Source organism: Amphiprion ocellaris, chromosome 13 (genome assembly GCF_022539595.1).
Source record: "Amphiprion ocellaris isolate individual 3 ecotype Okinawa chromosome 13, ASM2253959v1, whole genome shotgun sequence".
Taxonomy (NCBI): Eukaryota; Metazoa; Chordata; class Actinopteri; family Pomacentridae; genus Amphiprion; species Amphiprion ocellaris.
Window position 1 is genome coordinate 22,360,775 of NC_072778.1, and position 13,210 is coordinate 22,373,984.

General features: G+C 45.1%; 1 long non-coding RNA gene across 1 annotated transcript; it reads left to right on the plus strand.

The window, feature by feature from the left end:
* The first annotated feature begins 2,780 nt into the window (after nucleotides 1-2,780).
* On the plus strand, nucleotides 2,781-4,134 carry LOC129350365 (uncharacterized). Its single transcript, XR_008603733.1, has 2 exons — nucleotides 2,781-2,961; nucleotides 3,071-4,134. It is a non-coding gene; the product is annotated as an uncharacterized LOC129350365 (long non-coding RNA).
* Nucleotides 4,135-13,210: the final 9,076 nt, after the last annotated feature.

Below are 13,210 nucleotides of genomic sequence, written 5' to 3' on the forward strand. Positions count from 1 at the left end.
CCTCCACTATCAGAGCAGACATGTAGCAGCAAGTTGCCTCTGAGAGGGAGGCAATGGTGGGAAACTGGTTCTTTGTGGTGGCAGGCTTGGTTCTGTGCGTGGGAAGCCTGAACATGGACGTCCTGGAACTAATCCACAACATGCTCTTTGTCTTGCTCTTTGGTGAAGCTTCCTCCCTGTTCACCGCAGCCTCCATCTATCAACAAAGCTTTTATATATATTTTGTGTTTTGCACTGTATGGCCTGCACCTTACCTTTCGTTGCACTTGTTGCAATGACAATAAAGTGAATCTGAATCTGAATCTGAATCTATGTCACCTTCTCCCGTCTCATCAACACCATCGCAGAAAAGTTTCTCATCCCAGTTGGACCACAGCCCATCTCCACAGAGCAGCTGAAGAAGGCTCTGAAGTGCACCGAAGAGGCCTCTGACACTCTGTTCTACTTTTCAAATGGGATCACATCTCTGTCAGCTCTTCATTCAAATGTGTCCAGTACGAATCCTGCCCTCCTTCATCTGAGTGTCAATTGGGTCCTCATCTCTGGAGCAATGATCCAGGTCTACATCAGCAGGCTGCAAGTCAACGGAGGTGGCCGGTTTGGATCGGTCATCTCATCCATCTATGTGGGAATTTGGGCAGCTTGGACCTGGTTTAGGTTTGCAGGTACGTCAGTACAAACATGTGAACAGACTCACAAATTTTTTTCTGATTCACACAAGATTTTCATCCCAAGTTTTTCTTTTCCAGGTGACCTGCTTCACTTGTCCACAGAGAGAGCTTGTGGTTTTACAGCAGGAGCCATTGCTGCACTCATGTTGATTGGTAAGGTTAGCCACATACATTTTTAAAATGGAACCATTTCATTGATTTAATTCTGTTTTTAAAAAGTCTTTTTGTTTGTGTCAGCTGCCTACAGGAACCTGGTCTTGCTGTTTCTGACAGCAGTCATGGAAGTTGTTCTGACATATCTCCAGAGTCGTCCTGTCCAGTGGCAAACTCACGACTCACCAGTGGTCTCTTGAAGATCGCTGGAGTCCTGGAGGAAGGAGGAATCTGTGCTATTCCCACAGACACTGTGTATGCCCTGGCTGCCTCCTGCGAGAACCCTCAGGCCATCGAGAAAATCTGCAACATTAAAGTAAGACTGAAAAATGTGCTGTTAGTTGAAGCAAAATATGGGACAGATCATTTAATTTCTTGTGAAACTCATCAACCTCTTTCCTATGACCTGCTCCAGGACAGACCAGCAGAGAAGCCTATATGCACTTGCATATCCAGTGTGGAGCAGCTAATGATGGTCCTCTGATACCCGAGGCTTCGTCACATGCGCTGTAGCTCATGAAGCAAACGTATCGAGCCACTGTGCCGAGGCGTGGTTTGGTCACGTGACTCGTGAGGTTTGAATCACTTCAGTGACGTTTGAAGCACTCAACTGCTATAGATAGATAGATAGATAGATAGATAGATAGATAGATAGATAGATAGATAGATAGATAGATAGTCCTCATTAAAGTTAGATATAGATAAATAGGTAGATATATATAGATAAGACATATAGATAGATATATATAATATATCTATCCATGTATATATCCATGTATATATACATATATACATGGAGGGAAGCTCATCTCCCTCTACTGTGTTTTGAGACAGATGACTGAACAACTCTATTCCCAACTCACCACCCCCATGACAAGGTTCTGTGCCAGGTGTTGCCTGGCACAGAACCTTGTCAGGTGCTTAGCTGACAGACTACAAACCAAAGAAAAAAGCAGTTCACTGGCTGTTGCTAAACTTGTGGCTCTGCAATTCAAAACTTTTGGATTCACCAATCAGAGTGGCAGCCAGTGTGAAAGAACATTTAATATCAGAATGTACAACAATTAACATAAAGAATGCCAAGCAGCAGTCATCTACGTCACAAGCAGCCTCGTCCTCCACCACCAGCAGCACCTTCCACAAGTATTTTTTTTCTCTTCTGAATAGGGAATGACTGACATTTCTGGTGATGATGATGATGATCTTCAATATTTTTCAGTTCAACTGTGGAGCCTATTGGACGAAGACGCAAGTAGAGCCTGGCAAATGCAAAGCGCCACAGCGAACACAATTGTAGAAAGAACGGCAGACCCACTGGTATACTGGGCCACCCACAAAACCGTTTACCCAAACTTGTACAATGGAGCCAAACATTTCCTGTGTACCTCAGCCTAATCTGTGCCGTGTGAACAGTTTTTTTTTCTAAGGCTGGGGAGATAGTGAGTAAAAGAAGGAACTGCTTGAGTCCCAAAACTGTTGATAAATTATTTCTTAATAAAAACTCATAACCAGTTACATAAGCGCACCCTCTTTACTGACCTCTTTACCAATAAACCCCAAGACATACTTTGCCAAAATCCATAATAATCCATATAATCTTTATTTGCACCAGTCCCATGTGAAAATGACATCAGTCTGTATTTGTAGAGCATCTCATGAATGTAGCAGCACCGTTTAAATGACACAGAATATAAGTGAAGAGTATATAGGGTTACAGACAAACATGGCATATAAGAAACGTGCTCTTCAATAGTTATTGTCATTATTATTACTAGTAATATTATTTATTGTGTCCACTAGAAACCATACAATAATCTACCGTAGTCAAAGAGGAATGTGTGCATGGCGAATCAAATACAAAACAATCCATGAACCAACGACCATGTCTTGATTGCACTTCATTTTATTGACCACTAGATGTCCTACTCGAGCACTGTGTGTCATTGAGGCCTCGAGTAATGAACCATGTTTTGAGTGAAGTGTCGAAGCTTCAACAAAGCCTCGATCAGCCATCACTAGGAGCAGCTGGTGGCAACCAATCCTCCTTGCAGTCCTCTGCTGTGGGAGTTTATGAGGAATGTGTATCCTGGAGGCATCAGCTGCATCATCAGCAAAGGAGACTGGCTGTTCAGACTAGGTAAACAGTTCAGAGCAGCAGTGATGTGTTCACTTTGGATTTAATCAACAGTTTCAGCTGCTGTATCAATTATTAGTGCTCACCCTCACTTTTGTTTCATCTTGTGTAGGAGGGGGACCAGCTTATGATCGTGTTGGTACCAAGGACAGCATCATGATCCGTGTCCCTGACCACACGGTGATCGGACACTATTAATGATGTGATATCACTGGACCTTTTGCTATTAGGCAGACAGCACTCACCACAGCATGGTCATCAAGGAAGTGTCTCCTTGAGTAACTGTATTGTACTAAAATACAAACACTGACATAATTTATGATGCTATGTAGGATCCACCAGCCATTTTCAACAGTGAAACAGAACCAGAGCAGGTTTTGTTTATTCCCCCGCCTATAGCTCTGGAGTCCTAACACCTCTGCAGCCACAGGATGGAGACAGGCTCCCCCTTTGATCAGTGAGGCAAGAGGGACACCAGGACACCACACCAGATGTGGAACAATGTCTGGCACGAGGGCGCAAAGCACTGAGTCAGCAGGAAGCGAGCAGAAGATCAGACTTTAAAGGATTCCTCTATACAGACTCCCAGGATGTGTACTGGACCTGTCTCCAACCAAGAGACTGGGTTAAACCCCCAGCCACCACCTGGCCTCCAAGGAACCAAATTGCCGGCAATAAAAATTCTGACTGATTCCTGAGCCATAGATGGGGGGAGGCTCAGAAACCTGGAGGACAACTTCAGAGACATTCTATTCACTGACAAAGGAACTCTGAACTCACATCAGAACTAACAAAGACAGTCCCACAATTCTGGACTCAACTCCTTTACATGTACAGTCATTTCACAGAACAAATGAACTTCTCAATAACTTAACAGTCAGTCTACATTATGTCTTGCCTGTAATCTTTCATTTCTCCTGATTGGTACCAACATAATATGTCTTAACATATCTGCTAGTCACATGATCATATTTTGTATCATTCCGATACACTCTTGGTTAGTAATGCACCTAGATAAATAATGCTCACCAAATTTCTATATTTTTGGAGTTACAGATACCACAAAATTATCTTCACATGTAATTATGCGGGGGACATCTGGTTGATAGACATCATTAATCATAGTTAGTTGTTGTTGTCTTGTTTGCTGTTAGTAAATAAATGTTTTGTAACGAAGTCCAGTTGACTCAATTGTTTGTTGTTCACACTTTGGTCCCTAACTTTTATTGATTCCAGCTACCAAAATTCTATGCATAATCATATTGAGCTAAAATAATTCCCTTGATCATTTTTTGAGACTTTTCTTGTCTGCAGCAAGAGATGTTTCAGATGCTGCATTATTATATTTAGCCTAACTTCGATATTTTGCTGGCCGAAAACCAGTTAGACTACCAAATAATTCTGCACAAAGTAATATTAACCCATTTTACCATACATTTCATAACTTGGTGGAGAAAACATCCATCCATCCATCTATACACCGCTTATTCCTCACTAGGGTCGCGGGGGGTGCTGGAGCCTATCCCAGCTGACTCGGGCGAAGGCAGGGGACACCCTGGACAGGTCGCCAGTCTGTCGCAGGGCTACATATATAGACAAACAATCACTCACACATTCACACCTACGGGCAATTTAGAGTAATCAATTAACCTCAGCATATTTTTGGACTGTGGGAGGAAGCCGGAGTACCCGGAGAAAACCCACGCATGCACAGGGAGAACATGCAAACTCCATGCAGAAAGATCCCGGGAAAGCCGGGACGCGAACCAGGGATCTTCTCGCTGCAAGGCGAAAGTGCTAACCACTATGCCACTGTGCAGCCCGTGGAGAAAACAATTTAAACATATAAATATTAAATAATTTAAACTTACAAACACATATTAAGAAATCCTACAGCTATTAATGATGCATTTATTGCTAATTACTCTCACGTTGTCTGGTGTTACAGAGTGAAAAATGTACCATTTGTTGTATATCACAGTTAATTGCTAATGGATGGAAAACGATTGCACATATATTTACTTACCCTTTTAACTAGTTTATTTATTTATTTTTGCACCAGTAGACTGGGACACAAGATCCAAGGAGTTCTGTGTGATGGCGACTCTAATGAAGTTGTTGCGTCCACTGTGGTAAACTGCCTGTGAATTGATGAAGGTAAAACTCAAAAATGGTCACATCACACTCATTTTTTAGTGTATTTTGCACTTTCTAACTCAAGCCCTTTATTGCTCTCTCTACAGGAACCATCACCATTGTGAGAGAGGGTTGTGTTCCGACAGATATTTGACGGAGTGAAAAGCACTATGCTATGATTGTTGTGTACCTCATTTCTTTCCTTTCAGAGAGCTTCATTGTGCCTGGTTCCCTCTAAGTGACACATCAGGAACAGAATGAGAATGACTTACTGAAAACAAGAGAGGTACAGTTCATATAAATGTAACTGTGGATGTTTTGGCAGATGTTACAGTAAAATTAGTAGACTCTAAGGCAATGGAAACGTTGGAAATGAATTTACATGAAGAGTCTAAGCTGAGAGAGAGATAGTCTTTCTCAGCTAGATCATTCTCAAAATAGAACAAGTTTGATATTTATGTTAAATTAAATTAGAATATACATTTTAAAGATTGCTGTTTGGTTAGTGATTCTGTAAATATGTATTTATGCATTTAAATTACTGTATGTCTACGTAATTTTCACACATCTCAGTTTCAAGGTTGGAACTGGAATTTCCCTATGTGACATGTGTATTGAAACTCATTGTGTATATTTGTACTTAATTATTCTGTAAAAATAAAGAAAAAAATTGACTGATACTTAATGTCTGTGTCCTTATAACAAAATATTAGTGTAAACAATGTCAATATTTGTTAAGATTATGTTTACAGCATGTCCTTTTATTCAGTATTTGCTGGTTGAGAGAAAACAGGAATCAAGGGAGGGCAGAAAGAAAGGGGGAGAATGAGAATGACAATGCAACAAAGAAACACTACTGGAACTGAACAAGAGATGCAGAGATCCTTGTGCACAGCAGAGTCTTAAGCATAAAAACTATCAGGATGTACCAAGTTTTAAATGGCAGAGAACTACAGCTGATGCATGTGGGATAAAATTTTTTTTTTAAAAAGCAAGGTAACATTCATATATCTACATTTTTACAAATGTGCATTCTGAGTTAGAAATAGAAATCAGTCATAAAAATGAAAAAAGAGTAGACTTCAACAGCTTTTGTTGGTTGCAGGCAAGACAAGGAAAGGCTGCTTTATTTGTAAAGTACATTTTATACACTGGGCAATTAAAAGCGCTTACAATACAGAAAAGGACACATATTTAAAATCTTAAAAAACTAAACGATTTCCATATTAAAATGTACAATTATAATAGCAGAAGTGCAGACAAGAGATGCACAGATGAAACAATTATCTGAAATTGATGCAGTGTAGAGAGTCAAGGCTCATGGTTCCAGGTTTGTGCTGCATTATAACAAATGAATCTGTGGATGTTCTCAGTCATCCAGGTCATGATAAGTCTCAAGCAAGCATAAGTTATGGCAACTGGACTAACCTCGTGTGAGTCGAAAACGTTTCACCTCTCATCCAAGAGGCTTCTTCAGTTCTGAAAGCCTGGTGGGGAGTACCAGATATTTATCCACCAGGAGGGTGGTGGCAAAAACAAGTGGACAAAGACCCGAAACCAACAGACTCGTTAGGTGTTAATGTGAGTCGTTAGCCTTTGATGGGCGGTCGTTACCCCTCCCAGCCCTCTAGGAGGGTGGTTGGGGGTCACCTGACTGCAAGTGGGACAGATGGCTGCACCTCCTTGGGAGGGCTCTAAGAACGGCGTTGTAAGTGGGAGACAAGTGGTGTCTGAGGCCCCCTCCTCTGTTCAAAGATGGCCGTTCTAGTTTGACATGAATGGCTTCTTTTACCCCTCTCTCAAACCATCTGTCCTCTCTGGCTAGAATGCGCACCTTGTGGTCATCAAAGGAGTGCCCCTTCTCCTTGAGGTGGAGGTGGACTGCTGAGTCCTGGCCTGTGGTCGTGGCCCTCCTGTGTTGTGCCATGCGCTTGTGTAATGGCTGCTTAGTCTCTCCAATGTACAGGTCAGAGCATTCCTCATTGCACTGCACTGCGTACACCACATTGCTCTGTTTCTACCTTGGAATTTTGTCCTTGGGATGGACCAGCTTTTGCCTCAGAGTGTTGCTGGGCTTGAAGTGTACTGGGATCTGGTGGGTGTTAAAGATCCTCCTGAGTTTCTCTGAAATTCCTGCCACATAGGGGATGACAATGTTGTTTCTCTTTTTGTGGTCCTCGTCTTTCTTATCCTCCCTGCGCTTTTTTGCTGTTTTGATAAAAGCCCAGTTTGGATAGCCACAAGTTTGAAGAGCAGAGTGAATATGTTTGTGTTCCCTTCTTTTTCCATCCGCTTCTGATGGGATGTTCTGTGCTCTGTGCTTTAAGGTACGGATCACCCCCAACTTGTGTTCTAGTGGGTGGTGTGAATCAAACAGGAGGTACTGGTCTGTGTGAGTGGGTTTTCTGTAGACCTCAATGTTGAGTTCCCCATTGGTTTCAATGCGTACCACGCAATCTAGAAACGCCAGACAGTTGTCTTGGACATCCTCTCTTGTGAACTTGATGTTTTTATCCACCGAGTTGAGGTGTTCTGTGAAAGGTTCGACCTCACCCTTCCTGATGGTGACCCATCAAATCAACAACAAATGCTTCTGTGCCCTGTTTTGTTCTAAGTCTTGGTCTTGGCAGTAGTCAAATCCCAGATGTCCTCAGGGTCAGACAAGGTTTGTATGGCACAGGCATATCAGATGTAGTTCGGCACAGAGCCACAGAAAGATTTATACACAAGCAGTAAGATTTTGAAATTGCTACTCTGACTGACAGGTAGCCAGTGTAAGAATTTTAGAACTGGAGTAATGTGATCACATTCTTTTTTATTTGGCATTCTGAATGTGTTGAAGTTGTCAAACAGTTTGTTTTTAAAACCCTTTGAAGAGATCATTGCAGTAATCTAGTCTATTGGAAATAATGGCCTGAATGAGCCTTTCGAAATCACGTTTTCACATTATTTGCTTTGCTCAAGCAATGTTTATTAAATGGTAGAATTTCACACAAACAACTGCAAGTTTTCTACAAGTGCAACTATAACTGGGTCTAACCAATAAGATGTTCTAATTGCATTTGAGCCATGAATTGACGACAGAAACCTGATGACAGGCTGTGCAAGCCTCACAGCAAACCAGAAATGGAGAGGTCTCACAAACTATCAGGATGTACCACTGTCTGGTTTCACTGTCCAAGAAACGGATCAAGATTTTTGACTAATGTACAGAAAAAAGAAAGACACAGAAAATGCTGCTTAAAACTTCTGACATCAGAAATATAGTCAATAAAAAAAAGACCCGATTTATTTGAGAATTAGCTACACAAATGAACTAATTGTGAATTTTACCTGTGGCAGATCAGCTGACAGACCCTCAAAAGCAGTGCTAGCAGTAGCTTCGCAAATTAGCGCAAAAGTGTAAGGTGCACAAATTTTAAATGTAAGTCTTGTTATATTAACAGCCTGATGTTTTGGATATACTTTCATAATCTGTGATGTTATTTTGCTTATCAAGTTGCTATTTTTCAAATTTTATTTCTCATAGATCAAGCGCAGATAAGGTGCTGCAGTGGTGAAAAAGAGGTCAACAAGGGTGTCTCTCATTTTACAACGTGTGGGATGCATTGCTTGTTAGTTGTGTCATTATCCACGCTTGGAAATTCTACAAATAGTAATTCTTTTGAACAAGAGGCTCAACTTTCAGGTTCTTCCCAGAAAATTAGTGCTTTTGTGTTTTTATGATACTGTGGATTGAATTCCACTTGTCAACTTTTCTCTTTTGTTCGTTACCCTGTGTGAACTTTTGCGGTAGATGGGGTGCTGAAAAACTTTTCCCGCTGGAATTTTCTCACAATTTTTTTTGGTTTTGTTAGTAATTACAACACATCATTTTAAAATGACAATTTGGGAAAATGTACTGTTAAAAAAAATAACAGATTTTGGGCAGTGTATATTGACAAAAACTTCTAATTACATTATGGATTCTCATCATACGTGTAATGTGCAAAGTAACTGTTAACAGACATAATGGGTCATATACAGTGCCTATAAAAACTATTCGTCTCCCTTTAAAATGTAGTCCTTTCACTGCTTTTCAGCATTGAATAATGGTCAGTATATTGTGGCTTTTTTTTAGACATATATATAAAAAACAACTCTTTCATGTCAAAATGAGAGCAGATTTTCTACTAAATAAATTAAAAATAGAAAACATAAAGTAAGTGATTGTATGGCACATAGTAAGTAGCAATACAGATTAATTCATGCATGGTTTGATTTAGCACCAGTCCTCTGGTTAATGCCTTGTACTAGTGATACAAGTCCCCCCAAATACAGATACAAATGAACACGCACTTTTTCTCTCATTCAATACAGACGGGAGAGCGGACGAGCAGCGTGCTGTGTTTCTTACCTTTCTCCCCTCGCTACTCCAGATCTCAGGACCTGTCAAGGAACACGAGACAGGTAAAACCCGCGGTCAGCTGATTACACGTGTTGTAAAGAACCTTGAACGAGAACAGCTAGCTGCCCTAGAAGATGAGGGCATGTTATACCTGCTTAGCGTTCAGGACACAATGACCAACATACAAATGACCTCAGAAACAAATGAAGATGAAACTCCTGACCAAACTAGCCATCGGGACAATCTTCAGAATGAGACAGAAGCACTCAGAGTGATATTACAAGCAACAGAGAATGCAGTGCAAGACCGAGTGAACAAAAGCGTGAACTCCATGGTAAGCGTCAGAACTTCTGTTAGGCAGAGAGCACACAGAGGAGGCGAGACTGGATCAAAGACGGATTATACAAGGGTAATTCTGGATGGAGTGCTAAGGGGGGCTAGGGAGTGCGAAGACTAAGTGACTAACTACGGGGAAGTGGTGGAGGAGGAGGGTGACGGTACCAGGGACCGGCGGTCCGGTTGGCGTCTTCGGTGGTGGACGCTGGTTGGCGGCGGAGAGCGGGCAGGAGAGCTGGAGTGGGCCCACTGGAGGACAGCAGAGCGCGTAGCGTCCGGAACGAACAGAGAACCGGGGGAGCCACCTCCTGGATCCAGCTGCTGTTCTTGAGCCTGGCAGACGGTGGCCTCAATCTCCCAGATAAGTCCCGCTAGGAAACAGGAAGGCAGGATAGGCTCTGGCATCTGTTGGACCTCTTCTTTGGCGTAGATGTGTGACAGAGCGTCCGGTTTAATGTTCCTGGATCCGGGACGATAGGAAAGGGAGAAATTAAACCGGCCAAAGAAGAGAGCCCACCTGGCTTGTCGGGAGTTCAGATGCTTGGCTGTTTGGATATATTGTAGGTTCTTGTGGTCGGTCCAGACAAGGAATGGTTGTTCGGCCCCCTTCAGCCAGTGTCTCCACTCGTCCGACGCCAGCTTGACCGCCAGGAGCTCACGGTTTCCAATATCGTAGTTCCTCTCAGCAGCCAATAGCTTCCTGGAAAAGAAAGCACAGGGGTGTAATTTATCATCCCCAGGCTGGGAAAGCACCCCCCCTGCTCCGGTATCCGAGGCGTCCACCTCCACAATGAACTGCTGGCTAGGGTCCGGCTGCACAAGTACGGGGGCTGTGATGAAGCGAGACTTTAGTTCTCTGAAGGCCACCTCCGCCTCTGGGGTCCAACAGAATTTCCGAGCTGTAGAGGTGAGTGCTGTCAGGGGGGCCGCTATGCGGCTGTAGTCTTTAATAAAACGGCGGTAGAAGTTGGCAAACCCGAGGAACCACTGGAGCTGCCTGCGGTCCTCGGACTGCGGCCAATCCTCCACCGCCACTACCTTGGCGGGGTCCATCCTGATCTCCCCCTGGGCTAACCGTCGACCATTCAGGGCTCGGGCAAACAACGGGTTAAGGAGCGGCTCCATTGGGATCGCCAGCTGGTGGACTAGGGACTCGTCGATGAAGCTCCCCTCTGCCCCCGAGTCCACGAGAGCAGAGATGGTAAGGTACTTATCCCCCAGGTTATAGTGGTGGGAACCCGTAGTTGTAGAAGCGGGGAGGAAACGGAGGTCTGGCTCACCAGGACTCCCCCAGTCACTGGTGAGCCTGGGCTTTTCCCAGCTCGGCCAGCCAGTCTGCCGCGTAGTGGCTGACCTCTCCGCAGTAGAGGCAGGCGTTCCTCCTGCGGCATTGTGCTTTCTCCTCTGCGGAGAGGTGGGCCCGGCCAAGCTGCATCGGCTCCTCCTCTGACGGGGCCGGGGAAGGAACAGGAGGTGGTGGATGAGGAAGGGAGAGCTGGTGGAGAAGAGGAGGGGGTCCGGGGCTGAGGCTGCGCGGGCAGGGAAGTGGTTGGACCAGGGGGCGTGACTGGGAGGACTCGAGGACCCGGAAACCCTTCTCCCGGCGGCGTTCCCTGATGCGGTTGTCCAGCCGGATCACGAGGTTGATCAGAGCGTCCAGGTCTGGAGATTCATCCCGCGTCGCCAACTCGTCCTTTAGGATCTCGTTAGGCCCCCTCTGGAAGGCCTCCTGCAGGGCTGCGTCGTTCCAGCTGCTTCCCGCCAAGTGTCCGGTATTCAACAGCATACTCAGCTGCGGGCTCCGTGGCGCAGGGTATTAAGCCGCTTCCCAGCATCTCCTCCCCGGACGGGATGGTCAAAAACCTTCTTCATTTCCAGGATGAAGGCTGGGTAGGAGTTGCAGATTGGACCTTGTGCTGCCCCAGTCACGTGCCACCCCCATGAGGAGACTTAAAATATACGCTATACGGGCCCTGTTGGTGCTGTAGGTAAGTGGCTGTAAATCAAAGACTAACGAAGTCTGCATAAGGAAAGCCTTGCAGGTTCCCTGGTACCCCCGTAATGCAGGCATCGGTACATAAGGCTCTCGGGCAGTGGGAGGCTCAGGATTAGGAGCTACGGGGTTGGGGGCTGGAGCTGGCTGAGGGGGAACTATAGGAGCAGGAGCGGTGAAGAGCTGGGTAAGCATGGTGGATATTTGAGCCATCTGGTCTGAAAGTGCGTTCATCTGATTAGTCATGTTCTGATTTGACGCCGTCAATTCTTTTAGTGCCTGACTATGCTGCCCGAGAAGCGTCCCCTGGCTGATTACAGCCTGGAGCAGATTTGGGGGGGATGTGGGGTGCTCAGACCCCCGATGTGTGCTCTCCAGATTCATTCTTTTGGCCAGATCGTACTGTTAGGACGAGGGGTGAACCCGAGCAGAGAGCACACACAGGAGGTGAGACTGGATCAAAGACGGATTTATTATACAAGGGTAATTCTGGATGGAGTGCTGAGGGGGGCTAGGGAGTGTGACTAACTACGGTGAAGTGGTGGAGGAGGAGGGTGACGGTACCAGGGACTGGCGGTCCGGTTGGCATTTTCGGTGGTGGATGCTGGTTGGCGGCGGAGAGCAGGCAGGAGAGCCTAGTTCCAGGGAGGTGGCAGGCTGGGTTTTCCAGGGACAAAGGTGCGCAACTGGCGGGATCCCTCCAGGGGCTGGAACTCGGCAGATTGGGGTCCAGGAGCAGGAGGGGGGGAACAAGTCCGGGGGAGAGAGGTCTGGTCAGGAGGGGAATCCGGAGACTGCAGGGGGTAAGCTGGGCTGGAGAACCGGGCAGCTGGTCGGCGATCTATGCAGGAAAAAATAATATTAGTACAGGGTTTTCTCATGACAAATGAACTATAAGGTAGCTAGAGTGAACTGACTGCTATAGCAGAGTTTACGATCTGGCAGAGTGTGGAGTGTAAGACCGGCTTTTATTGCGAGGATGAATCTCAGGTGTGCCGCACCACAGCTGCCCGGAGTTCTGAGGTTGACAGATAATTAATAATGGCGGCAGCTGTGGAGAACAGCTCCGCCAGGCATCAGAGGGAGAGGGGGAGAGAGAGAGAGAGAGAGAGAGAGAGAGAAGGAGGAACGGAGGTCAGGTGGGAGCTGAAGTGGGGATGGAGGTGGGGGCCCTGACAACTTCAGAAAATAATATGACTCCAGTATCGCATAATATGTGGCACAAAGATTTTAAGATATCTGGCCAGATAGTGAACCTAGACAAAAAGACAAATTAACTTTTTAGTCTAGCCAGGCAAATTGAAAGTGGGCTCAGCAAAGGCTGCCCAGAATCAGATATCATTGATGCTGTAAGTCATGCCATCACACAAGGTTTGCAGCTACGAAGGTACCTTGAAGGG